Here is a 26,335-nt window from a genome sequence, read left to right as displayed (position 1 = left end):
TTAAGGTCTTGGACTCCTACTCTGGCCTCATAGCTACTGTCTTAACTCTTACTCTGGCCTAATAGCTACTGTTTTAACTCTTACTCTGGCCTCATAGCTACTGTCTTAACTCTTACTCTGGCCTCATAGCTACTGTCTTAACTCTTACTCTGGCCTAATGGTTAAGGTCTTGGACTCTTACTCTGGCCTCATAGCTACTGTCTTAACTCTTACTCTGGCCTAATAGCTACTGTCTTAACTCTTACTCTGGCCTCATAGCTACTGTCTTAACTCTTAATTTGGCCTCATAGCTACTGTGTTAACTCTTACTCTGGCCTCATAGCTACTGTCTTAACTCTTACTCTGGCCTCATAGCTACTGTCTTAACTCTTACTCTGGCCTAATAGCTACTGTCTTAACTCTTACTCTGGCCTAATAGCTACTGTCTTAACTCTTACTCTGGCCTCATAGCTACTGTCTTAACTCTTACTCTGGCCTCATAGCTACTGTCTTAACTCTTACTCTGGCCTAATGGTTAAAGTCTTGGACTCTTACTCTGGCCTAATAGCTACTGTCTTAACTCTTACTCTGGCCTAATAGCTACTGTTGTAACTCTTACTCTGGCCTCATAGTTACTGTCTTAACTCTTACTCTGGCCTCATAGCTACTGTCTTAACTCTTACTCTCGCCTCATAGCTACTGTCTTAACTCTTACTCTGGCCTCATAGCTACTGTCTTAACTCTTACTCTGGCCTAATGGTTAAGGTCTTGGACTCTTACTCTGGCCTCATAGCTACTGTCTTAACTCTTACTCTGGCCTCATAGCTACTGTCTTACCTCCTACTCTGGCCTAATAGCTACTGTCTTAACTCTTACTCTGGCCTCATAGCTACTGTCTTAACTCTTACTCTGGCCTCATAGCTACTGTCTTAACTCTTACTCTGGCCTCATAGCTACTGTCTTAACTCTTACTCTGGCCTAATGTTTAAGGTCTTGGACTCTTACTCTGGCCTCATAGCTACTGTCTTAACTCTTACTCCGGCCTCATAGCTAGTGTTTTAACTCTTACTCTGACCTCATAGCTATTGTCTTAACTCTTACTCTGGCCTCATAGCTACTGTCTTAACTCGTACTCTGGCCTAATGGTTAAGGTCTTGGACTCTTACTCTGGCCTCATAGCTACTGTCTTAACTCTTACTCTGGCCTAATAGCTACTGTCTTAACTCTTACTCTGGCCCCATAGCTACTATCTTAACTCTTACTCTGGCCTCATAGCTACTGTCTTAACTCTTACTCTGGCCTCATAGCAACTGTCTTAACTCTTACTCTGGCCTAATAGCTACTGTCTTAACTCTTACTCTGGCCTCATAGCTACTGTCTTAACTCTTACTCTGGCCTCATAGCTACTGTCTTAACTCTTACTCTGGCCTCATAGCTACTGTCTTAACTCTTACTCTGGCCTAATGTTTAAGGTCTTGGACTCTTACTCTGGCCTCATAGCTACTGTCTTAACTCTTACTCCGGCCTCATAGCTAGTGTCTTAACTCTTACTCTGACCTCATAGCTATTGTCTTAACTCTTACTCTGGCCTCATAGCTACTGTCTTAACTCGTACTCTGGCCTCAGAGCTACTGTCTTAACTCTTACTCTGGCCTAATGGTTAAGGTCTTGGACTCTTACTCTGGCCTAATAGCTACTGTCTTAACTCTTACTCTGGCCTCATAGCTACTGTCTTAACTCTTACTCTGGCCTAATAGCTACTGTCTTAACTCTTACTTTGGCCTAATAGCTACTGTCTTAACTCTTACTCTGGCCTAATGGTTAAGGTCTTGGACTCTTACTCTGGCCTAATAGCTACTGTCTTAACTCTTACTCTGGCCTTATAGCTACTGTCTTAACTCTTACTCTGGCCTCATAGCTACTGTCTTAACTCTTACTCTGGCCTAATGGTTATGGTCTTGGACTCTTACTCTGGTCTCATAGCTACTGTCTTAACTCTTACTCTGGCCTAATAGCTACTGTCTTAACTCTTACTCTGGCCTCATAGCTACTGTCTTAACTCTTACTCTGGCCTCATAGCTACTGTCTTAACTCTTACTCTGGCCTAATGGTTAAGGTCTTGGACTCTTACTCTAGCCTCATAGCTACTGTCTTAACTCTTACTCTGGCATAATAGCTACTGTCTTAACTCTTACTCTGGCCTAATAGCTACTGTCTTAACTCTTACTCGGGCCTAATAGCTACTGTCTTAACTCTTACTCTGGCCTAATGGTTAAGGTCTTGGACTCTTACTCTGGCCTCATAGCTACTGTCTTAACTCTTACTCTGGCCTAATGGTTAATGTCTTGGACTCTTACTCTGGCCTCATAGCTACTGTCCTAACTCTTACTCTGGCCTCATAGCTACTGTCTTAACTCCTACTCTGGCCTCATAGCTACTGTCTTAACTCTTACTCTGGCCTAATGGTTAAGGTCTTGGACTCTTACTCTGGCCTCATAGTTACTGTCTTAACTCTTACTCTGGCCTCATAGCTACTGTCTTAACTCTTACTCTGGCCTAATGGTTAAGGTCTTGGACACTTACTCTGGCCTCATAGCTACTGTCTTAACTCTTACTCTGGCCTCATAGCTACTGTCTTATCTCTTACTCTGGCCTCATAGCTACTGTCTTAACTCTTACTCTGGCCTAATGGTTAAGATCTTGGACTCTTACTCTGGCCTCATAGCTACTGTCTTAACTCTTACTCTGTCCTCATAGCTACTGTCTTAACTCTTACTCTGGCCTCATAGCTACTGTCTTAACTCTTACTCTGGCCTCATAGCTACTGTCTTAACTCTTACTCTGGCCTCATAGCTACTGTCTTAACTCTTACTCTGGCCTAATGGTTAAGGTCTTGGACTCTTACTCTGGCCTCATAGCTACTGTCTTAACTCTTACTCTGGCCTCATAGCTACTGTCTTACCTCCTACTCTGGCCTAATAGCTACTGTCTTAACTCTTACTCTGGCCTCATAGCTACTGTCTTAACTCTTACTCTGGCCTCATAGCTACTGTCTTAACTCTTACTCTGGCCTCATAGCTACTGTCTTAACTCTTACTCTGGCCTAATGGTTAAGGTCTTGGACTCTTACTCTGGCCTCATAGCTACTGTCTTAACTCTTACTCTGGCCTCATAGCTACTGTCTTAACTCTTACTCTGACCTCATAGCTATTGTCTTAACTCTTACTCTGGCCTCATAGCTACTGTCTTAACTCTTACTCTGGCCTCAGAGCTACTGTCTTAACTCTTACTCTGGCCTAATGGTTAAGGTCTTGGACTCTCACTCTGGCCTAATAGCTACTGTCTTAACTCTTACTCTGGCCTCATAGCTACTGTCTTAACTCCTACTCTGGCCTCATAGCTACTGTCTTAACTCTTACTCTGGCCTAATGTTTAAGGTCTTGGACTCTTACTCTGGCCTCATAGTTACTGTCTTAACTCTTACTCTGGCCTCATAGCTACTGTCTTAACTCTTACTCTGGCCTAATGGTTAAGGTCTTGGACACTTACTCTGGCCTCATAGCTACTGTCTTAACTCTTACTCTGGCCTCATAGCTACTGTCTTATCTCTTACTCTGGCCTCATAGCTACTGTCTTAACTCTTACTCTGGCCTAATGGTTAAGGTCTTGGACTCTTACTCTGGCCTGATAGCTACTGTCTTAACTCTTACTCTGGCCTCATAGCTACTGTCTTAACTCTTACTCTGGCCTCATAGCTACTGTCTTAACTCTTACTCTGGCCTCATAGCTACTGTCTTAACTCTTACTCTGGCCTCATAGCTACTGCCTTAACTCTTACTCTGGCCTAATGGTTAAGGTCTTGGACTCTTACTCTGGCCTCATAGCTACTGTCTTAACTCTTACTCTGGCCTCATAGCTACTGTCTTACCTCCTACTCTGGCCTAATAGCTACTGTCTTAACTCTTACTCTGGCCTCATAGCTACTGTCTTAACTCTTACTCTGGCCTAATGGTTAAGGTATTGGACTCTTACTCTAGCCTCATAGCTACTGTCTTAACTCTTACTCTGGCATAATAGCTACTGTCTTAACTCTTACTCTGGCCTAATAGCTACTGTCTTAACTCTTACTCTGGCCTAATAGCTACTGTCTTAACTCTTACTCTGGCCTAATGGTTAAGGTATTGGACTCTTACTCTGGCCTCATAGCTACTGTCTTAACTCTTACTCTGGCCTAATGGTTAAGGTCTTGGACTCTTACTCTGGCCTCATAGCTACTGTCCTAACTCTTACTCTGGCCTCATAGCTACTGTCTTAACTCTTACTCTGGCCTAATGGTTAAGGTCTTGGACTCTTACTCTGGCCTCATAGCTACTGTCTTAACTCTTACTCTGGCCTCATAGCTACTGTCTTAACTCTTACTCTGACCTCATAGCTATTGTCTTAACTCTTACTCTGGCCTCATAGCTACTGTCTTAACTCTTACTCTGGCCTCAGAGCTACTGTCTTAACTCTTACTCTGGCCTAATGGTTAAGGTCTTGGACTCTCACTCTGGCCTAATAGGTCTTAGACTCGTACTCTGGCCTAATGGTTAAGGTCTTAACTCTTACTCTGGCATACAGGTTAAGGTCTTAACTCTTACTCTGGCCTAATAGCTAAGGTCTTAGACTCGTACTCTGGCCAAATGGTTAAGGTCTTAACTCTTACTCTGGTCTACTGGTTAGGGTCTTAACTCTTACTCTGGCCTAATAGCTAAGGTCTTAACTCTTACTCTGGCCTAATAGCTAAGGTCTTAGACTCGTACTCTGGCCTAATGGTTACGGTCTTAACTCTTAGTCTGGCCTAATAGCTAAAGTCTTAACTCTTACTCTGGCCTAATAGCTAAGGTCTTAGACTCGTACTCTGGCCTACTGGTTAAGGTCTGAACTCTTACTCTGGCCTATTGGTTAAGTTCTTAACTCTTACTCTGGCCTAATAGCTAAGGTCTTAGACTCGTTCTCTGGCCTACTGGTTAAGGTCTTAACTCTTACTCTGACCTAATAGCTAAGGTCTTAACTCTTACTCTGGCCTAATAGCTAAGGTCTTAGACTCATACTCTGGCCTAATAGCTAAGGTCTTAACTCTTACTCTGCCCTAATAGCTAAGGTCTTAATTCTTACTCTGGCCTAATAGCTAAGGTCTTAGACTCGTACTCTGGCCTAATGGTTAAGGTCTTAACTCTTACTATGGCCTACTGGTTAAGGTCTTAACTCTTACTCTGGCCTAATAGCTAAGGTCTTAGACTCGTACTCTGGCCAAATGGTTAAGGTCTTAACTCTTACTCTGGTCTACTGGTTAGGGTCATAACTCTTACTCTGGCCTAATAGCTAAGGTCTTAACTCTTACTCTGGCCTAATAGCTAAGGTCTTAGACTCGTACTCAGGCCTAATGGTTACAGTCTTAACTCTTACTCTGGCCTAATAGCTAAAGTCTTAACTCTTACTCTGGCCTAATAGCTAAGGTCTTAGACTCGTACTCTGGCCTACTGGTTAAGGTCTTAACTCTTACTCTGGCCTAGTGGTTAAGTTCTTAACTCTTACTCTGGCCTAATAGCTAAGGTCTTAGACTCGTACTCTGGCCTAATGGTTACGGTCTTAACTCTTACTCTGGCCTAATAGCTAAGGTCTTAACTCTTACTCTGGCCTAATAGCTAAGGTCTTAGACTCATACTCTGGCCTAATGGTTAAGCTCTTAACTCTTACTCTGGCCTACTGGTTAAGGTCTTAAATCTTAGTCTGGCCTAATAGTTAAGATCTTAGACTCGTACTCTGGCCTAATGGTTAAGGTCTTAACTTTTACTCTGGCCTACTGGTTGAGGTCTTAACTCTTACTCTGGCCTAATAGCTAAGGTCTTAGACTCGTACTCTGGCCTAATGGTTAAGGTCTTAGACTCGTACTCTGGCCTAATGTTTAAGGTCTTAACTCTTACTCTGGCCTAATGGTTAAGGTCTTAACTCTTACTCTGGCCTAATAGCTAAGGTCTTAGACTTGTACTCTGGCCTAATGGTTAAGGTCTTAACTCTTAATCTGGCCTACTTGTTAAGGTCTTAACTCTTACTCTGGCCTAATAGCTAAGGTCTTAGACTCGTACTCTGGCCTAATGGTTAAGGTCTTAACTCTTACTCTGGCCTAATAGCTAAGGTGTTAACTCTTACTCTGGCCTAATAGCTAAGGTCTTAGACTCATACTCTGGCCTACTGGTTAAGGTCTTAACTCTTACTCTGGCCTACTAGCTAAGGTCTTAGACTCGTACTCTGGCCTAATGGTTAAGGTCTTAACTCTTACTCTGGCCTTCTGGTTAAGGTCTTAACTCTTACTCTGGTCTTATAGCTAAGGTCTTAACTCTTACTCTGGCCTAATAGCTAAGGTCTTAGACTCATACTCTGGCCTAATAGCTAAGGTCTTAACTATTACTCTGGCCTAATAGCTAAGGTCTTAGACACGTACTGTGGCCTAATGGTTAAGGTCTTAACTCTTACTCTGGCCTAATAGCTAAGGTCTTAACTCTTTCTCTGGCCTAATAGCTAAGGTCTTAGACTCGTACTCTGGCCTACTGGTTAAGGTCTTAACTCTTACTCTGGCCTACTGGTTAAGGTCTTAAGTCTTACTCCGGCCTAATAGCTAAGGTCTTAGACTCGTACTCTGGCCTAATGTTTAAGGTCTTAACTCTTACTCTGGCCTACTGGTTAAGGTCTTAACTCTTACTCTGGCCTAATAGCTAAGGTCTTAGACTCGTACTCTGGCTCAATGGTTAAGGTCTTAACTCTTACTCTGGCCTTCTGGTTAAGGTCTTAACTCTTACTCTGGCCTAATAGCTAAGGTCTTAACTCTTACTCTGGCCTAATAGCTAAGGTCTTAACTCTTATTCTGGCCTAATAGCTAAGGACTTAGACTCGTACTATGGCCTACAGGTTAAGGTCTTAACTCTTACTCTGGCCTACTGGTTAAGTTCATAACACTTACTCTGGCCTAATAGCTAAGGTCTTAGACTCGTACTCTGGCCTAATGGTTAAGGTCTTAACTCTTACTCTGGCCTAATAGTTAAGGTCTTAAATCTTACTCTGGCCAATAGCTAAGGTCTTAGACTCGTACTCTGGCCTAATGGTTAAGGTCTTAACTCTTACTCTGGCCTACTGGTTAAGGTCTTAACTCTTACTCTGGCCTAATAGCTTAGGTCTTAGACTCGTACTCTGGCCTAATGGTTAAGGTCTTAACTCTTATTCTGGCCTACAGGTTAAGGTCTTAACTCTTACTCTGGCCTAATAGCTAAGGTCTTAACTCTTACTCTGGCCTAATAGCTAAGGTCTGAGACTCGTACTCTGGCCCAATGGTTAAGGTCTAAACTCTTACTCTGGCCTAATAGCTAAGGTCGTAGACTTGTACTCTGGCCTAATGGTTAAGGTCTTAACTCTTACTCTGGCCTACTGGTTAAGGTCTTAACACTTACTCTGGCCTAATAGCTAAGGTCTTAGACTCGTTCTCTGGCCTACTGGTTAAGGTCTTAACTCTTGCTCTGACCTAATTGCTAAGGTCTTAGACTCATACTCTGGCCTAATAGATAAGGTCTTAGACTCATACTGTGGCCTAATGGTTAAGGTCTTAACTCTTACTCTGGCCTAATAGCTAAGTTCTTTGACTCGTACTCTGGCCTAATAGCTAAGGTCTTAGACTCGTACTCTGGCCTAATGGTTAAGGTCTTAACTCTTACTCTGGCCAAATAGCTAAGGTCTTAACTCTTACTCTGGCCTAATAGCTAAGGTCTTAATTCTTACTCTGGCCTAATAGCTAAGGTCTTAGACTCATGCTCTGGCCTAATGGCTAAGGTCTTAACTCTTACTCTGGCCTAATAGCTAAGGTCTTAGACTCGTACTCTGGCCTAATGGTTAAGGTCTTAACTCTTACTCTGGCCTACTGGTTAAAGTCTTAACTCTTACTCTGGCCTAATGATTAAGGTCTTAACACTTACTCTGGCCTAATAGCTAATGTCTTAGACTCGTACTCTGGCCTAATGGTTAAGGTCTTAACTTTTAGTCTGGCCTACTTGTTAAGGTCTTAACTCTTACTCTGGCCTAATAGCTAAGGTCTTAGACTCGTACTCTGGCCTAATGGTTAAGGTCTTAACTCTTACTCTGGCCTAATAGCTAAGGTCTTAACTCTTACGCTGGCCTAATAGCTAAGGTCTTAGACTCGTACTCTGGCCTACTGGTTAAGGTCTTAACTCTTACTCTGGCCTACTGGTTAAGGTCTTAACTCTTACTCTGGCCTAATAGCTAAGGTCTTAGACTTGTACTCTGGCCTAATGGTTAAGGTGTTATCTCTTACTCTGGCCTTCTGGTTAAGGTCTTAACTCTTACTCTGGCATAATAGCTTAGGTCTTAACTCTTACTCTGGCCTAATAGCTAAGGTATTAACTCTTACTCTGGCCTAATAGCTAAGGTCTTAGACTCGTACTTTGGCCTACAGGTTAAGGTCTTAACTCTTACTCTGGCCTACTGGTTAAGTTCTTAACTCTTACTCTGGCCTAATAGCTAAGGTCTTAGACTCGTATTCTGGCCTAATGGTTAAGGTCTTAACTCTTACTCTGGCCTAATAGCTAAGGTCTTAAATCTTACTCTGGCCCAATAGCTAAGGTCTTAGACTCGTACTCTGGCCTACTGGGTAAGGTCTTAACTCTTACTCTGGCCTAATAGCTAAGGTCTTAGACTCGTACTCTGGCCTAATGGTTAAGGTCTTAACTCATATTATGGCCTACAGGTGAAGGTCTTAACTCTTACTCTGGCCTAATAGCAAAGGTCTTAACTCTTACTCTGGCATAATAACTAAGGTCTTAGACTCGTAATATGGCCTACAGGTTAAAGTCTTAACTCTTACTCTGGCCAACTGGTTAAGGTCTTAACTCTTACTCTTGCCTAATGGTTAAGGTCTTAGACTCGTACTCTGGCCTAATGGTTAACGTCTTAACTCTTACTCTGGCCTAATAGCTAAGGTCTTAACTCTTACTCTGGCCTAATAGCTAAGGTCTTAGACTCGTACTGTGGCCTACTGGTTAAGGTCTTAACTCTTACTCTGACCTACTGGTTAAGGTCTTAACTCTTACTCTGGCCTAATAGCTAAGGTCTTAGACTCGTACTCTGGCCTAATAGCTAAGGTCTTAGACTCGTACTCTTGCCTAGTGGTTAAGGTGTTAACTCTTACTCTGGCCTACTGGTTAAGGTCTTAGACTCGTACTCTGGCCTAATGGTTAAGGTCTTAACTCTTACTCTGGCATACAGGTTAAGGTCTTAACTCTTACTCTGGCCTACTGGTTAAGGTCTTAACTCTTACTCTGGCCTAATAGCTAAGGTCTTAGACTCGTACTCTGGCCTAATGGTTAAGGTCTTAACTCTTACTCTGTCCTACTGGTTAAGGTCTTAACTCTTACTCTGGCCTAATAGCTAAGGTCTTAGACTCGTACTCTGGCCAAATGGTTAAGGTCTTAACTCTTACTCTGGTCTACTGGTTAGGGTCTTAACTCTTACTCTGGCCTAATAGCTAAGGTCTTAACTCTTACTCTGGCCTAATAGCTAAGGTCTTAGACTCGTACTCTGGCCTAATGGTTACGGTCTTAACTCTTAGTCTGGCCTAATAGCTAAAGTCTTAACTCTTACTCTGGCCTAATAGCTAAGGTCTTAGACTCGTACTCTGGCCTACTGGTTAAGGTCTGAACTCTTACTCTGGCCTATTGGTTAAGTTCTTAACTCTTACTCTGGCCTAATAGCTAAGGTCTTAGACTCGTACTCTGGCCTAATGGTTACGGTCTTAACTCTTACTCTGGCCTAATAGCTAAGGTCTTAACTCTTACTCTGGCCTAATAGCTAAGGTCTTAGACTCATACTCTGGCCTAATGGTTAAGGTCTTAACTCTTACTCTGGCCTACTGGTTAAGGTCTTAAATCTTACTCTGGCCTAATAGCTGAGGTCTTAGACTCGTACTCTGGCCTAATGGTTAAGGTCTTAACTTTTATTCTGGCCTACTGGTTAAGGTCTTAACTCTTACTCTGGCCTAACAGCTAAGGTCTTAACTCTTACTCTGGCCTAATAGCTAAGGTCTTAGACTTGTACTCTGGCCTAATGGTTAAGGTCTTAACTTTTACTCTGGCCTACTTGTTAAGGTCTTAACTCTTACTCTGGCCTAATAGCTAAGGTCTTAAACTCGTACTCTGGCCTAATGGTTAAGGTCTTAACTCTTACTCTGGCCTAATAGCTAAGGTCTTAACTCTTACTCTGGCCTACTGGTTAAGGTCTTAACTCTTACTCTGGCCTAATAGCTAAGGTCTTAGACTCGTACTCTGGCCTAATGGTTAAGGTCTTATCTCTTACTCTGGCCTTCTGGTTAAGGTCTTAACTCTTACTCTGGCCTAATAGCTAAGGTCTTAACTCTTACTCTGGCCTAATAGCTAAGGTCTTAACTCTTACTCTGGCCTAATAGCTAAGGTCTTAGACTCGTACTATGGCCTACAGGTTAAGGTCTTAACTCTTACTCTGGCCTACTGGTTAAGTTCTTAACTCTTACTCTGGCCTAATAGCTAAGGTCTTAGACTCGTATTCTGGCCTAATGGTTAAGGTCTTAACTCTTACTCTGGCCTAATAGCTAAGGTCTTAAATCTTACTCTGGCCCAATAGCTAAGGTCTTAGACTCGTACTCTGGCCTACTGGGTAAGGTCTTAACTCTTACTCTGGCCTAATAGCTAAGGTCTTAGACTCGTACTCTGGCCTAATGGTTAAGGTCTTAACTCATATTCTGGCCTACAGGTGAGGGTCTTAACTCTTACTCTGGCCTAATAGCAAAGGTCTTAACTCTTACTCTGGCCTAATAGCTAAGGTCTGAGACTCGTACTCTGGCCCATTGGTTAAGGTCTAAACTCTTACTCTGGCCTAATAGCTAAGGTCTTAACTCTTACTCTGGCCTAATAGCTAAGGTCTTAGACTCGTAATATGGCCTACAGGATAAAGTCTTAACTCTTACTCTGGCCAACTGGTTAAGGTCTTAACTCTTACTCTTGCCTAATGGTTAAGGTCTTAGACTCGTACTCTGGCCTAATGGTTAAGGTCTTAACTCTTACTCTGGCCTAATAGCTAAGGTCTTAGACTCGTACTCTGGCCTAATGGTTAACGTCTTAACTCTTACTCTGGCCTAATAGCTAAGGTCTTAACTCTTACTCTGGCCTAATAGCTAAGGTCTTAGACTCGTACTGTGGCCTACTGGTTATGGTCTTAACTCTTACTCTGACCTACTTGTTAAGGTCTTAACTCTTACTCTGGCCTAATAGCTAAGGTCTTAGACTCGTACTCTGGCCTAATGGTTAAGGTCTTAACTCTTACTCTGGCCTAATAGCTAAGGTCTTAGACTCGTACTCTTGCCTAATGGTTAAGGTGTTAACTCTTACTCTGGCCTACTGGTTAAGGTCTTAAATCTTACTCTGGCCTAATAGCTAAGGTCTTAGACTCGTACTCTGGCCTAATGGTTAAGGTCTTAACTCTTACTCTGTCCTACTGGTTAAGGTCTTAACTCTTACTCTGGCCTAATAGCTAAGGTCTTAGACTCGTACTCTGGCCAAATGGTTAAGGTCTTAACTCTTACTCTGGTCTACTGGTTAGGGTCTTAACTCTTACTCTGGCCTAATAGCTAAGGTCTTAACTCTTACTCTGGCCTAATAGCTAAGGTCTTAGACTCGTACTCTGGCCTAATGGTTACGGTCTTAACTCTTAGTCTGGCCTAATAGCTAAAGTCTTAACTCTTACTCTGGCCTAATAGCTAAGGTCTTAGACTCATACTCTGGCCTACTGGTTAAGGTCTGAACTCTTACTCTGGCCTAGTGGTTAAGTTCTTAACTCTTACTCTGGCCTAATAGCTAAGGTCTTAGACTCGTACTCTGGCCTAATGGTTACGGTCTTAACTCTTACTCTGGCCTAATAGCTAAGGTCTTAACTCTTACTCTGGCCTAATAGCTAAGGTCTTAGACTCATACTCTGGCCTAATGGTTAAGGTCTTAACTCTTACTCTGGCCTACTGGTTAAGGTCTTAAATCTTACTCTGGCCTAATAGCTAAGGTCTTAGACTCGTACTCTGGCCTAATGGTTAAGGTCTTAACTTTTATTCTGGCCTACTGGTTAAGGTCTTAACTCTTACTCTGGCCTAACAGCTAAGGTCTTAACTCTTACTCTGGCCTAATAGCTAAGGTCTTAGACTTGTACTCTGGCCTAATGGTTAAGGGCTTAACTCTTACTCTGGCCTAATGTTTAAGGTCTTAGACTCATACTCTGGCCTAATGGTTAAGGTCTTAACTCTTTCTCTGGCCTACAGGTTAAGGTCTTAACTCTTACTCTGGCCTACTGCTTAAGGTCTTAACTCTTACTCTGGCCTAATAGCTAAGGTCTTAGACTCGTACTCTGGCATAATGGTTAGGGTCTTAACTCTTACTGTGGCCTACTGGTTAAGGTCTTAACTCTTACTCTGGCCTACTGGGTAAGGTCTTAACTCTTACTCTGGCCTAATAGCTAAGGTCTTAGAATCGTACTCTGGCCTAAGGGTAAGGTCTTAACTCTTACTCTGTCCTAATAGCTAAGGGCTTAGACTCGTACTATGGCCTACTGGTTAAGGTCTTAACTCTTACTCTGGCCTACTGGTTAAGGTCTTAACTCTTACTCTGGCCTAATAGCTAAGGTCTTAGAATCGTACTCTGGCCTAATGGTTAAGGTCTGAACTCTTACTCATGCCTAATAGCTAAGGTCTTAACTCTTACTCTGGCCTAATAGCTAAGGTCTTAACTCTTACTCTGGCCTAATAGCTAAGGTCTTAGACTCGTACTCTGGCCTAATGGATAAGGTCTTAACTCTTACTCTGGCCTAATAGCTAAGGTCTTAGACTCGTACTCTGGCCTATTGGTTAAGGTCTTAACTCTGACTCTGGCCTACTGGTTAAGGTCTTAACTCTTACTCTGGCCCAATGGTTACGGTCTTAACTCTTACTCTGGCCTAATAGCTAAGGTCTTAGACTTGTACTCTGGCCTAATGGTTAAGGTCTTATCTCTTACTCTGGCCTACTTGTTAAGGTCTTAACTCTTACTCTGGCCTAATAGCTAAGGTCTTAACTCTTACTCTGGCCTAATAGCTAAGGTCTTAGACTCGTACTGTGGCCTACTGGTTAAGGTCTTAACTCTTACTCTGACCTACTGGTTAAGGTCTTAACTCTTACTCTGGCCTAATAGCTAAGGTCTTAGACTCGTACTCTGGCCTAATGGTTAAGGTCTTAACTCTTACTCTGGCCTAATAGCTAAGGTCTTAGACTCGTACTCTGGCCTAATGGTTAAGGTCTTAACTCTTACTCTGGCCTAATAGCTAAGGTCTTAACTCTTACTCTGGCCTAATAGCTAAGGTCTTAACTCTTACTCTGGCCTAATAGCTAAGGTCTTAGACTCATACTATGGCCTACAGGTTAAGGTCTTAACTCTTACTCTGGCCTACTGGTTAAGTTCTTAACTCTTACTCTGGCCTAATAGCTAAGGGGTTAGACTCGTACTCTGGCCTAATGGTTAAGGTCTTAACTCTTACTCTGGCCTAATAGCTAAGGTCTTAAATCTTACTCTGGCCCAATAGTTAAAGTCTTAGACTCGTACTCTGGCCTAATGGTTAAGGTCTTAACTCTTACTCTGGCCTACAGGTTAAGGTCTTAACTCTTACTCTGGCCTAATAGCTAAGGTCTTAACTCTTACTCTGGCCTAATAGCTAAGGTCTGAGACTCGTACTCTGGCCCAATGGTTAAGGTCTAAACTCTTACTCTGGCCTAATAGCGAAGGTCTTAACTCTTACTCTGGCCTAATAGCTAAGGTCTTAGACTCGTACTATGGCCTACAGGTTAAGGTCTTAACTCTTACTCTGGCCTACTGGTTAAGGTCTTAACTCTTACTCTGGCCTAATGGTTAAGGTCTTAGACTCGTACTATGGCCTAATGGTTAAGGTGTTAACTCTTACTCTGGCCTACTGGTTAAGGTCTTAACTCTTACTCTGGCCTAATAGCTAAGGTCTAAGACTCGTATTCTGGCCTAATGGTTAAGGTCTTAACTCTTACTCTGGCCTACTGGTTAAGGTCTTAACACTTACTCTGGCCTAATAGCTAAGGTCTTAGACTCGTACTCTGGCCTAATGGTTAAGGTCTTAACTCTTACTCTGGTCTACTGGTTAGGGTCTTAACTCTTTCTGGCCTAATAGCTAAGGTCTTAACTCTTACTCTGGCCAAATAGCTAAGGTCTTAGACTCGTACTCTGGCCTACTGGTTAAGGTCTTAGACTCGTACTCTGGCCTACTGGTTAAGGTCTTAACTCTTACTCTGGCCTAGTGGTTAAGTTCTTAACTCTTACTCTGGCCTAATAGCTAAGGTCTTAGACTTGTACTCTGGCCTAATAGCTAAGGTCTTAGACTCGTACTCTGGCCTACTGGTTAAGGTCTTAACTCTTACTCTGGCCTAGTGGTTAAGTTCTTGACTCTTACTCTGGCCTAATAGCTAAGGTCTTATACTCGTACTCTGGACTAATGGTTACGGTCTGAACTCTTACTCTGGCATAAAAGCTAAGGTCTTAACTCTTACTCTGGCCTAATAGCTAAGGTCTTAGACTCATACTCTGGCCTAATGGTTAAGGTCTTAACTCTTACTCTGGCCTACTGGTTAAGGTCCTAAATCTTACTCTGGCCTAATAGCTAAGGTCTTAGACTCGTACTCTGGCCTAATGGTTAAGGTCTTAACTTTTATTCTGGCCTACTGGTTAAGGTCTTAACTCTTACTCTGGCCTAACAGCTAAGGTCTTAACTCTTACTCTGGCCTAATAGCTAAGGTCTTAGACTCGTACTCTGGCCTAATGGTTAAGGTCTTAACTCTTACTCTGGCCTAATAGCTAAGGTCTTAACTCTTACTCTGGCCTAATAGCTAAGGTCTTAGACTCGTACTCTGGCCTACTGGTTAAGGTCTTAACTCTTACTCTGGCCTACTGGTTAAGGTCTTAACTCTTACTCTGGCCTAATAGCTAAGGTCTTAGACTCGTACTCTGGCCTAATGGTTAAGGTCTTATCTCTTACTCTGGCCTTCTGGTTAAGGTCTTAACTCTTACTCTGGCCTAATAGCTAAGGTCTTAATTCTTACTCTGGCCTAATAGCTAAGGTCTTAGACTCGTACTGTGGCCTACTGGTTAAGGTCTTAACTCTTACTCTGACCTACTGGTTAAGGTCTTAACTCTTACTCTGGCCTAATAGCTAAGGTCTTAGACTCGTACTCTGGCCTAATGGTTAAGGTCTTAACTCTTACTCTGGCCTAATAGCTAAGGTCTTAGACTCGTACTCTTGCCTAGTGGTTAAGGTGTTAACTCTTACTCTGGCCTACTGGTTAAGGTCTTAACTCTTACTCTGGCCTAATAGCTAAGGTCTTAGACTCGTACTCTGGCCTAATGGTTAAGGTCTTAACTCTTACTCTGTCCTACTGGTTAAGGTCTTAACTCTTACTCTGGCCTAATAGCTAAGGTCTTAGACTCGTACTCTGGCCAAATGGTTAAGGTCTTAACTCTTACTCTGGTCTACTGGTTAGGGTCTTAACTCTTACTCTGGCCTAATAGCTAAGGTCTTAACTCTTACTCTGGCCTAATAGCTAAGGTCTTAGACTCGTACTCTGGCCTAATGGTTACGGTCTTAACTCTTAGTCTGGCCTAATAGCTAAAGTCTTAACTCTTACTCTGGCCTAATAGCTAAGGTCTTAGACTCGTACTCTGGCCTACTGGTTAAGGTCTGAACTCTTACTCTGGCCTAGTGGTTAAGTTCTTAACTCTTACTCTGGCCTAATAGCTAAGGTCTTAGACTCGTACTCTGGCCTAATGGTTACGGTCTTAACTCTTACTCTGGCCTAATAGCTAAGGTCTTAACTCTTACTCTGGCCTAATAGCTAAGGTCTTAGACTCATACTCTGGCCTAATGGTTAAGGTCTTAACTCTTACTCTGGCCTACTGGTTAAGGTCTTAAATCTTACTCTGGCCTAATAGCTGAGGTCTTAGACTCGTACTCTGGCCTAATGGTTAAGGTCTTAACTTTTATTCTGGCCTACTGGTTAAGGTCTTAACTCTTACTCTGGCCTAACAGCTAAGGTCTTAACTCTTACTCTGGCCTAATAGCTAAGGTCTTAGACGTGTACTCTGGCCTAATGGTTAAGGTCTTAACTCTTACTCTGGCCTAATAGCTAAGGTCTTAACTCTTACTCTGGCCTAATAGCTAAGGTCTTAGTCTCGTACTCTGGCCTAATGGTTAAGGTCTTATCTCTTACTCTGGCCTTCTGGTTAAGGTCTTAACTCTTACTCTGGCCTAATAGCTAAGGTCTTAACTCTTACTCTGGCCTAATAGCTAAGGTCTTAAACTCGTACTCTGGCCTAATGGTTGAGGTCTTAACTCTTACTCTGGCCTAATAGCTAAGGTCTTAGACTCGTACTCTGGCCTACTGGTTAAGGTCTTAACTCTTACTCTGGCCTAATAGCTAAGGTCTTAGACTCGTACTCTGGCCTAATGGTTAAGGTCTTATCTCTTACTCTGGCCTTCTGGTTAAGGTCTTAACTCTTACTCTGGCCTAATAGCTAAGGTCTTAACTCTTACTCTGGCCTAATAGCTAAGGTCTTAGTCTCGTACTCTGGCCTAATGGTTAAGGTCTTATCTCTTACTCTGGCCTTCTGGTTAAGGTCTTAACTCTTACTCTGGCCTAATAGCTAAGGTCTTAACTCTTACTCTGGCCTAATAGCTAAGGTCTTAAACTCGTACTCTGGCCTAATGGTTGAGGTCTTAACTCTTACTCTGGCCTAATAGCTAAGGTCTTAGACTCGTACTCTGGCCTACTGGTTAAGGTCTTAACTCTTACTCTGGCCTAATAGCTAAGGTCTTAGACTCGTACTCTGGCCTAATGGTTAAGGTCTTATCTCTTACTCTGGCCTTCTGGTTAAGGTCTTAACTCTTACTCTGGCCTAATAGCTAAGGTCTTAACTCTTACTCTGGCCTAATAGCTAACGTCTTAACTCTTACTCTGGCCTAATAGCTAAGGTCTTAGACTCGTACTATGGCCTACAGGTTAAGGTCTTAACTCTTACTCTGGCCTACTGGTTAAGTTCTTAACTCTTACTCTGGCCTAATAGCTAAGGTCTTAGACTCGTATTCTGGCCTAATGGTTAAGGTCTTAACTCTTACTCTGGCCTAATAGCTAAGGTCTTAAATCTTACTCTGGCCCAATAGCTAAGGTCTTAGACTCGTACTCTGGCCTACTGGGTAAGGTCTTAACTCTTACTCTGGCCTAATAGCTAAGGTCTTAGACTCGTACTCTGGCCTAATGGTTAAGGTCTTAACTCATATTCTGGCCTACAGGTGAAGGTCTTAACTCTTAATCTGGCCTAATAGCAAAGGTCTTAACTCTTACTCTGGCCTAATAGCTAAGGTCTGAGACTCGTACTCTGGCCCATTGGTTAAGGTCTAAACTCTTACTCTGGCCTAATAGCTAAGGTCTTAACTCGTACTCTGCCCTAATAGCTAAGGTCTTAGACTCGTAATATGGCCTACAGGTTAAAGTCTTAACTCTTACTCTGGCCAACTGGTTAAGGTCTTAACTCTTACTCTTGCCTAATGGTTAAGGTCTTAGACTCGTACTCTGGCCTAATGGTTAAGGTCTTAACTCTTACTCTGGCCTAATAGCTAAGGTCTTAGACTCGTACTCTGGCCTAATGGTTAACGTCTTAACTCTTACTCTGGCCTAATAGCTAAGGTCTTAACTCTTACTCTGGCCTAATAGCTAAGGTCTTAGACTCGTACTGTGGCCTACTGGTTATGGTCTTAACTCTTACTCTGACCTACTGGTTAAGGTCTTAACTCTTACTCTGGCCTAATAGCTAAGGTCTTAGACTCGTACTCTGGCCTAATGGTTAAGGTCTTAACTCTTACTCTGGCCTAATAGCTAAGGTCTTAGACTCGTACTCTTGCCTAATGGTTAAGGTGTTAACTCTTACTCTGGCCTACTGGTTAAGGTCTTAAATCTTACTCTAGCCTAATAGCTAAGGTCTTAGACTCGTACTCTGGCCTAATGGTTAAGGTCTTAACTCTTACTCTGTCCTACTGGTTAAGGTCTTAACTCTTACTCTGGCCTAATAGCTAAGGTCTTAGACTCGTACTCTGGCCAAATGGTTAAGGTCTTAACTCTTACTCTGGTCTACTGGTTAGAGTCTTAACTCTTACTCTGGCCTAATAGCTAAGGTCTTAACTCTTACTCTGGCCTAATAGCTAAGGTCTTAGACTCGTACTCTGGCCTAATGGTTACGGTCTTAAATCTTAGTCTGGCCTAATAGCTAAAGTCTTAACTCTTACTCTGGCCTAATAGCTAAGGTCTTAGACTCGTACTCTGGCCTACTGGTTAAGGTCTGAACTCTTACTCTGGCCTAGTGGTTAAGTTCTTAACTCTTACTCTGGCCTAATAGCTAAGGTCTTAGACTCGTACTCTGGCCTAATGGTTACGGTCTTAACTCTTACTCTGGCCTAATAGCTAAGGTCTTAACTCTTACTCTGGCCTAATAGCTAAGGTCTTAGACTCATACTCTGGCCTAATGGTTAAGGTCTTAACTCTTACTCTGGCCTACTGGTTAAGGTCTTAAATCTTACTCTGGCCTAATAGCTAAGGTCTTAGACTCGTACTCTGGCCTAATGGTTAAGGTCTTAACTTTTATTCTGGCCTTCTGGTTAAGGTCTTAACTCTTACTCTGGCCTAACAGCTAAGGTCTTAACTCTTACTCTGGCCTAATAGCTAAGGTCTTAGACTTGTACTCTGGCCTAATGGTTAAGGGCTTAACTCTTACTCTGGCCTAATGTTTAAGGTCTTAGACTCATACTCTGGCCTAATGGTTAAGGTCTTAACTCTTTCTCTGGCCTACAGGTTAAGGTCTTAACTCTTACTCTGGCCTACTGCTTAAGGTCTTAACTCTTACTCTGGCCTAATAGCTAAGGTCTTAGACTCGTACTCTGGCATAATGGTTAGGGTCTTAACTCTTACTGTGGCCTACTGGTTAAGGTCTTAACTCTTACTCTGGCCTACTGGGTAAGGTCTTAACTCTTACTCTGGCCTAATAGCTAAGGTCTTAGAATCGTACTCTGGCCTAAGGGTAAGGTCTTAACTCTTACTCTGTCCTAATAGCTAAGGTCTTAGACTCGTACTATGGCCTACTGGTTAAGGTCTTAACTCTTACTCTGGCCTACTGGTTAAGGTCTTAACTCTTACTCTGGCCTAATAGCTAAGGTCTTAGAATCGTACTCTGGCCTAATGGTTAAGGTCTGAACTCTTACTCATGCCTAATAGCTAAGGTCTTAACTCTTACTCTGGCCTAATAGCTAAGGTCTTAACTCTTACTCTGGCCTAATAGCTAAGGTCTTAGACTCGTACTCTGGCCTAATGGTTAAGGTCTTAACTCTTACTCTGGCCTAATAGCTAAGGTCTTAGACTCGTACTCTGGCCTATTGGTTAAGGTCTTAACTCTGACTCTGGCCTACTGGTTAAGGTCTTAACTCTTACTCTGGCCCAATGGTTACGGTCTTAACTCTTACTCTGGCCTAATAGCTAAGGTCTTAGACTTGTACTCTGGCCTAATGGTTAAGGTCTTAACTCTTACTCTGGCCTACTTGTTAAGGTCTTAACTCTTACTCTGGCCTAATAGCTAAGGTCTTAACTCTTACTCTGGCCTAATAGCTAAGGTCTTAGACTCGTACTGTGGCCTACTGGTTAAGGTCTTAACTCTTACTCTGACCTACTGGTTAAGGTCTTAACTCTTACTCTGGCCTAATAGCTAAGGTCTTAGACTCGTACTCTGGCCTAATGGTTAAGGTCTTAACTCTTACTCTGGCCTAATAGCTAAGGTCTTAGACTCGTACTCTGGCCTAATGGTTAAGGTCTTAACTCTTACTCTGGCCTAATAGCTAAGGTCTTAACTCTTACTCTGGCCTAATAGCTAAGGTCTTAACTCTTACTCTGGCCTAATAGCTAAGGTCTTAGACTCATACTATGGCCTACAGGTTAAGGTCTTAACTCTTACTCTGGCCTACTGGTTAAGTTCTTAACTCTTACTCTGGCCTAATAGCTAAGGGGTTAGACTCGTACTCTGGCCTAATGGTTAAGGTCTTAACTCTTACTCTGGCCTAATAGCTAAGGTCTTAAATCTTACTCTGGCCCAATAGTTAAAGTCTTAGACTCGTACTCTGGCCTAATGGTTAAGGTCTTAACTCTTACTCTGGCCTACAGGTTAAGGTCTTAACTCTTACTCTGGCCTAATAGCTAAGGTCTTAACTCTTACTCTGGCCTAATAGCTAAGGTCTGAGACTCGTACTCTGGCCCAATGGTTAAGGTCTAAACTCTTACTCTGGCCTAATAGCGAAGGTCTTAACTCTTACTCTGGCCTAATAGCTAAGGTCTTAGACTCGTACTATGGCCTACAGGTTAAGGTCTTAACTCTTACTCTGGCCTACTGGTTAAGGTCTTAACTCTTACTCTGGCCTAATGGTTAAGGTCTTAGACTCGTACTATGGCCTAATGGTTAAGGTGTTAACTCTTACTCTGGCCTACTGGTTAAGGTCTTAACTCTTACTCTGGCCTAATAGCTAAGGTCTTAGACTCGTACTCTGGCCTAATGGTTAAGGTCTTAACTCTTACTCTGGCCTACTGGTTAAGGTCTTAACACTTACTCTGGCCTAATAGCTAAGGTCTTAGACTCGTACTCTGGCCTACTGGTTAAGGTCTTAACTCTTACTCTGGTCTACTGGTTAGGGTCTTAACTCTTTCTGGCCTAATAGCTAAGGTCTTAACTCTTACTCTGGCCAAATAGCTAAGGTCTTAGACTCGTACTCTGGCCTACTGGTTAAGGTCTTAACTCTTACTCTGGCCTAGTGGTTAAGTTCTTAACTCTTACTCTGGCCTAATAGCTAAGGTCTTAGACTCGTACTCTGGCCTAATAGCTAAGGTCTTAGACTCGTACTCTGGCCTACTGGTTAAGGTCTTAACTCTTACTCTGGCCTAGTGGTTAAGTTCTTAACTCTTACTCTGGCCTAATAGCTAAGGTCTTATACTCGTACTCTGGACTAATGGTTACGGTCTGAACTCTTACTCTGGCATAAAAGCTAAGGTCTTAACTCTTACTCTGGCCTAATAGCTAAGGTCTTAGACTCATACTCTGGCCTAATGGTTAAGGTCTTAACACTTACTCTGGCCTACTGGTTAAGGTCCTAAATCTTACTCTGGCCTAATAGCTAAGGTCTTAGACTCGTACTCTGGCCTAATGGTTAAGGTCTTAACTTTTATTCTGGCCTACTGGTTAAGGTCTTAACTCTTACTCTGGCCTAACAGCTAAGGTCTTAACTCTTACTCTGGCCTAATAGCTAAGGTCTTAGACTCGTACTCTGGCCTAATGGTTAAGGTCTTAACTCTTACTCTGGCCTAATGGTTAAGGTCTTAGACGCATACTCTGGCCTAATGGTTAAGGTCTTAACTCTTTCTCTGGCCTACAGGTTAAGGTCTTAACTCTTACTCTGGCCTTCTGCTTAAGGTCTTAACTCTTACTCTGGCCTAATAGCTAAGGTCTTACACTCGTACTCTGGCCTAATGGTTAAGGTGTTAACTCTTACTCTGGCCTACTGGTTAAGGTCTTAACTCTTACTCTGGCCTAATAGCTAAGGTCTTAGACTCGTACTCTGGCATAATGGTTAGGGTCTTAACTCTTACTCTGGCCTAATAGCTAAGGTCTTAGACTCGTACTCTGGCCTAATGGTTAAGGTCTTAACTCTTACTCTGGCCTAATAGCTAAGGTCTTAGACTCGTACTCTGGCATAATGGTTAGGGTCTTAACTCTTACTCTGGCCTAATAGCTAAGGTCTTAGACTCGTACTATGGCCTACTGGTTAAGGTCTTAACTCTTACTCTGGCCTACTGGTTAATGTCTTAACTCTTACTCTGGCCTAATAGCTAAGGTCTTAACTCTTACTCTGGCCTAATAGCTAAGGTCTTAACTCTTACTCTGGCCTAATAGCTAAGGTCTTAGACTCGTACTGTGGCCTTTTAGTTAAGGTCTTAACTCTTACTCTGACCTACTGGTTAAGGTCTTAACTCTTACTCTGGCCTAATAGCTAAGGTCTTAGACTCGCACTCTGGCCTAATGGTTAAGGTCTTAACTCTTACACTGGCCTAATAGCTAAGGTCTTAGACTCGTACTCTGGCCTAATAGCTAAGGTCTTAGACTCGTACTCTGGTCTAATGGTTAAGGTCTTAACTCTTACTCTGGCCTTCTGGTTAAGGTCTTAACTCTTACTCAGGCCTAATAGCTAAGGTCTTAACTCTTACTCTGGCCTAATAGCTAAGGTCTTAGACTCGTACTATGGCCTACAGGTTAAGGTCTTAACTCTTACTCTGGCCTACTGGTTAAGTTCTTAACTCTTACTCTGGCCTAATAGCTAAGGGGTTAGACTCGTACTCTGGCCTAATGGTTAAGGTCTTACCTCTTACTCTGGCCTAATAGCTAAGGTCTTAAATCTTACTCTGGCCCAATAGTTAAAGACTTAGACTCATACTCTGGCCTAATGGTTAAGGCCTTAACTCTTACTCTGGCATACTGGTTAAGGTCTTAACTCTTTCTCTGGCCTACAGGTTAAGGTCTTAACTCTTACTCTGGCCTAATAGCTAAGGTCTTAGACTCGTACTCTGGCCTAAAAGCTAAGGTCTTAACTCTTACTATGGCCTACTGGTTAAGGTCTTAGCTCTTACTCTGGCCTAATGGTTAAGGTCTTAACTCTTACTCTGGCCTAATAGCTAAGGTCTTAACTCTTACTCTGGCCTAATAGCTAAGGTCTTAGACTCATACTCTGGCCTAATTGTCAAGGTCTTAACTCTTACTCTGGCCTACTGGTTAAGGTCTTAACTCTTACTCTGGCCTAATAGCTAAGGTCTTAACTCTTACTCTGGCCTAACAGCTAAGGTCTTAGACTCGTACCATGGCCTACAGGTTAAGGTCTTAACTCTTACTCTGGCCTACTTGTTAAGGTCTTAACTCTTACTCTGGCCTACTGGTTAAAGTCTTAACTCTTATTCTGGCCTAATGGTTAAGGTCTTAACTCTTACTCTGGCCTAATAGCTAATGTCTTAGACTCGTACTCTGGCCTAATGGTTAAGGTCTTAACTCTTACTCTGGCCTACTTGTTAAGGTCTTAACTCTTACTCTGGCCTAATAGCTAAGGTCTTAGACTCATACTCTGGCCTAATGGTTAAGGTCTTAACTCTTACTCTGGCCTAATAGCTAAGGTCTTAACTCTTACTCTGGCCTAATAGCTAAGGTCTTAGACTCGTACTCTGGCCTACTGGTTAAGGTCTTAACTCTTTCTCTGGCCTACTGGTTAAGGTCTTAAGTCTTACTCTGGCCTAATAGCTAAGGTCTTAGACTCGTACTCTGGCCTAATGTTTAAGGTCTTAACTCTTACTCTGGCCTACTGGTTAGGGTCTTAACTCTTAGTCAGGCCTAATAGCTAAGGTCTTAACTCTTACTCCGGCCTAGTAGCTAAGGTCTTAGACTCGTACTCTGGCCTAATGGTTAAGGTCTTAACTCTTACTCTGGCCTAATAGCTAAGGTCTTAACTCTTTCTCTGGCCTAATAGCTAAGGTCTTAACTCTTACTCTGGCCTAATAGCTAAGGTCTTAACTCTTACTCTGGCCTAATAGCTAAGGTCTTAGACTCGTCCTCTGGCCTAATGGTTAAGGTCTTAACTCTTACTCTGGCCTAATAGCTAAGGTCTTAACTCTTACTCTGGCCTAATAGCTAAGGTCTTAGACTCGTACTCTGGCCTAAGGGTAAGGTCTTAACTCTTACTCTGGCCTAATAGCTAAGGTCTTAGACTCGTACTATGGCCTACTGGTTGAGGTCTTAACTCTTACTCTGGCCTACTGGTTAAGGTCTTAACTCTTACTCTGGCCTACTGGTTGAGGTCTTAACTCTTACTCTGGCCTAATAGCTAAGGTCTTAGAATCGTACTCTGGCCTAATGGTTAAGGTCTGAACTCTTACTCATGCCTAATAGCTAAGGTCTTAACTCTTACTCTGGCCTAATAGCTAATGTCTTAACTCTTACTCTGGCCTAATAGCTAAGGTTTAGACTCGTACTCTGGCCTAATGGTTAAGGTCTTAACTCTTACTCTGGCCTAATAGCTAAGGTCTTAGACTCGTACTCTGGCCTATTGGTTAAGGTCTTAACTCTGACTCTGGCCTACTGGTTAAGGTCTTAACTCTTACTCTGGCCTAATGGTTACGGTCTTAACTCTTACTCTGGCCTAATAGCTAAGGTCTTAGACTTGTACTCTGGCCTAATGGTTAAGGTCTTAACTCTTACTCTGGCCTACTTGTTAAGGTCTTAACTCTTACTCTGGCCTAATAGCTAAGGTCTTAGACTCGTACTCTGGCCTAATAGCTAAGGTCTTAACTCTTACTCTGGCCTAATAGCTAAGGTCTTAGTTCTTTCTCTGGCCTAATAGCTAAGGTCTTAGAATCATACTCTGGCCTAATGGTTAAGGTCTTAACTCTTACTCTGGCCTAATAGCTAAGGTCGTAGACTCGTACTCTGGCCTAATGGTTAAGGTCCTAACTCTTACTCTGGCCTACTGGTTAAGGTCTTAACTCTTACTCTGGCCTAATGATTAAGGTCTTAACTCTTACTCTGGCCTAATAGCTAAGGTCTTAGACTTGTACTCTGGCCTAATGGTTAAGGTCTTAACTCTTACTCTGGCCTACTTGTTAAGGTCTTAACTCTTACTCTAGCCTAATAGCTAAGGTCTTAGACTCGTACTCTGGCCTAATGGTTAAGGTCTTAACTCTTACTCTGGCCTTCTGGTTAAGGTCTTAACTCTTACTCTGGTCTTATAGCTAAGGTCTTAACTCTTACTCTGGCCTAATAGCTAAGGTCTTAGACTCGTACTCTGGCCTAATAGCTAAGGTCTTAACTATTACTCTGGCCTAATAGCTAAGTTCTTTGACTCGTACTCTGGCCTAATAGATAAGGTCTTAGACTCGTACTCTGGCCTAATGGTTAAGGTCTTAACTCTTACTCTGGCCAAATAGCTAAGGTCTTAACTCTTACTCTGGCCTAATAGCTAATGTCTTAATTCTTACTCTGGCCTAATAGCTAAGGTCTTAGACTCATGCTCTGGCCTAATGGCTAAGGTCTTAACTCTTACTCTGGCCTAATAGCTAAGGTCTTAGACTCGTACTCTGGCCTAATGATTAAGGTCTTAACTCTTACTCTGGCCTACTGGTTAAAGTCTTAACTCTTACTCTGGCCTAATGATTAAGGTCTTAACTCTTACTCTGGCCTAATAGCTAATGTCTTAGACTCGTACTCTGGCCTAATGGTTAAGGTCTTAACTTTTACTCTGGCCTACTTGTTAAGGTCTTAACTCTTTCTCTGGCCTAATAGCTAAGGTCTTAGACTCGTACTCTGGCCTAATGGTTAAGGTCTTAACTCTTACTCTGGCCTAATAGCTAAGGTCTTAACTCTTACTCTGGCCTAATAGCTAAGGTCTTAGACTCGTACTCTGGCCTACTGGTTAGGGTCTTAACTCTTACTCTGGCCTACTGGTTAAGGTCTTAACTCTTACTCTGGCCTAATAGCTAAGGTCTTAGACTCGTACTCTGGCCTAATGGTTAAGGTCTTATCTCTTACTCTGGCCTTCTGGTTAAGGTCTTAACTCTTACTCTGGCCTAATAGCTAAGGTCTTAACTCTTACTCTGGCCTAATAGCTAAGGTCTTAACTCTTACTCTGGCCTAATAGCTAAGGTCTTAGACTCGTACTATGGCCTACAGGTTAAGGTCTTAACTCTTACTCTGGCCTACTGGTTAAGTTCTTAACTCTTACTCTGGCCTAATAGCTAAGGTCTTAGACTCGTATTCTGGCCTAATGGTTAAGGTCTTAACTCTTACTCTGGCCTAATAGCTAAGGTCTTAAATCTTACTCTGGCCCAATAGCTAAGGTCTTAGACTCGTACTCTGGCCTACTGGGTAAGGTCTTAACTCTTACTCTGGCCTAATAGCTAAGGTCTTAGACTCGTACTCTGGCCTAATGGTTAAGGTCTTAACTCATATTCTGGCCTACAGGTGAAGGTCTTAACTCTTACTCTGGCCTAATAGCAAAGGTCTTAACTCTTACTCTGGCCTAATAGCTAAGGTCTGAGAATTGTACTCTGGCCCATTGGTTAAGGTCTAAACTCTTACTC

The sequence above is a fragment of the Triturus cristatus genome, chromosome 10 (genome assembly GCF_964204655.1).
Source record: "Triturus cristatus chromosome 10, aTriCri1.1, whole genome shotgun sequence".
NCBI lineage: Eukaryota > Metazoa > Chordata > Amphibia > Caudata > Salamandridae > Triturus > Triturus cristatus.
This window is presented reverse-complemented; position numbering follows the sequence as displayed.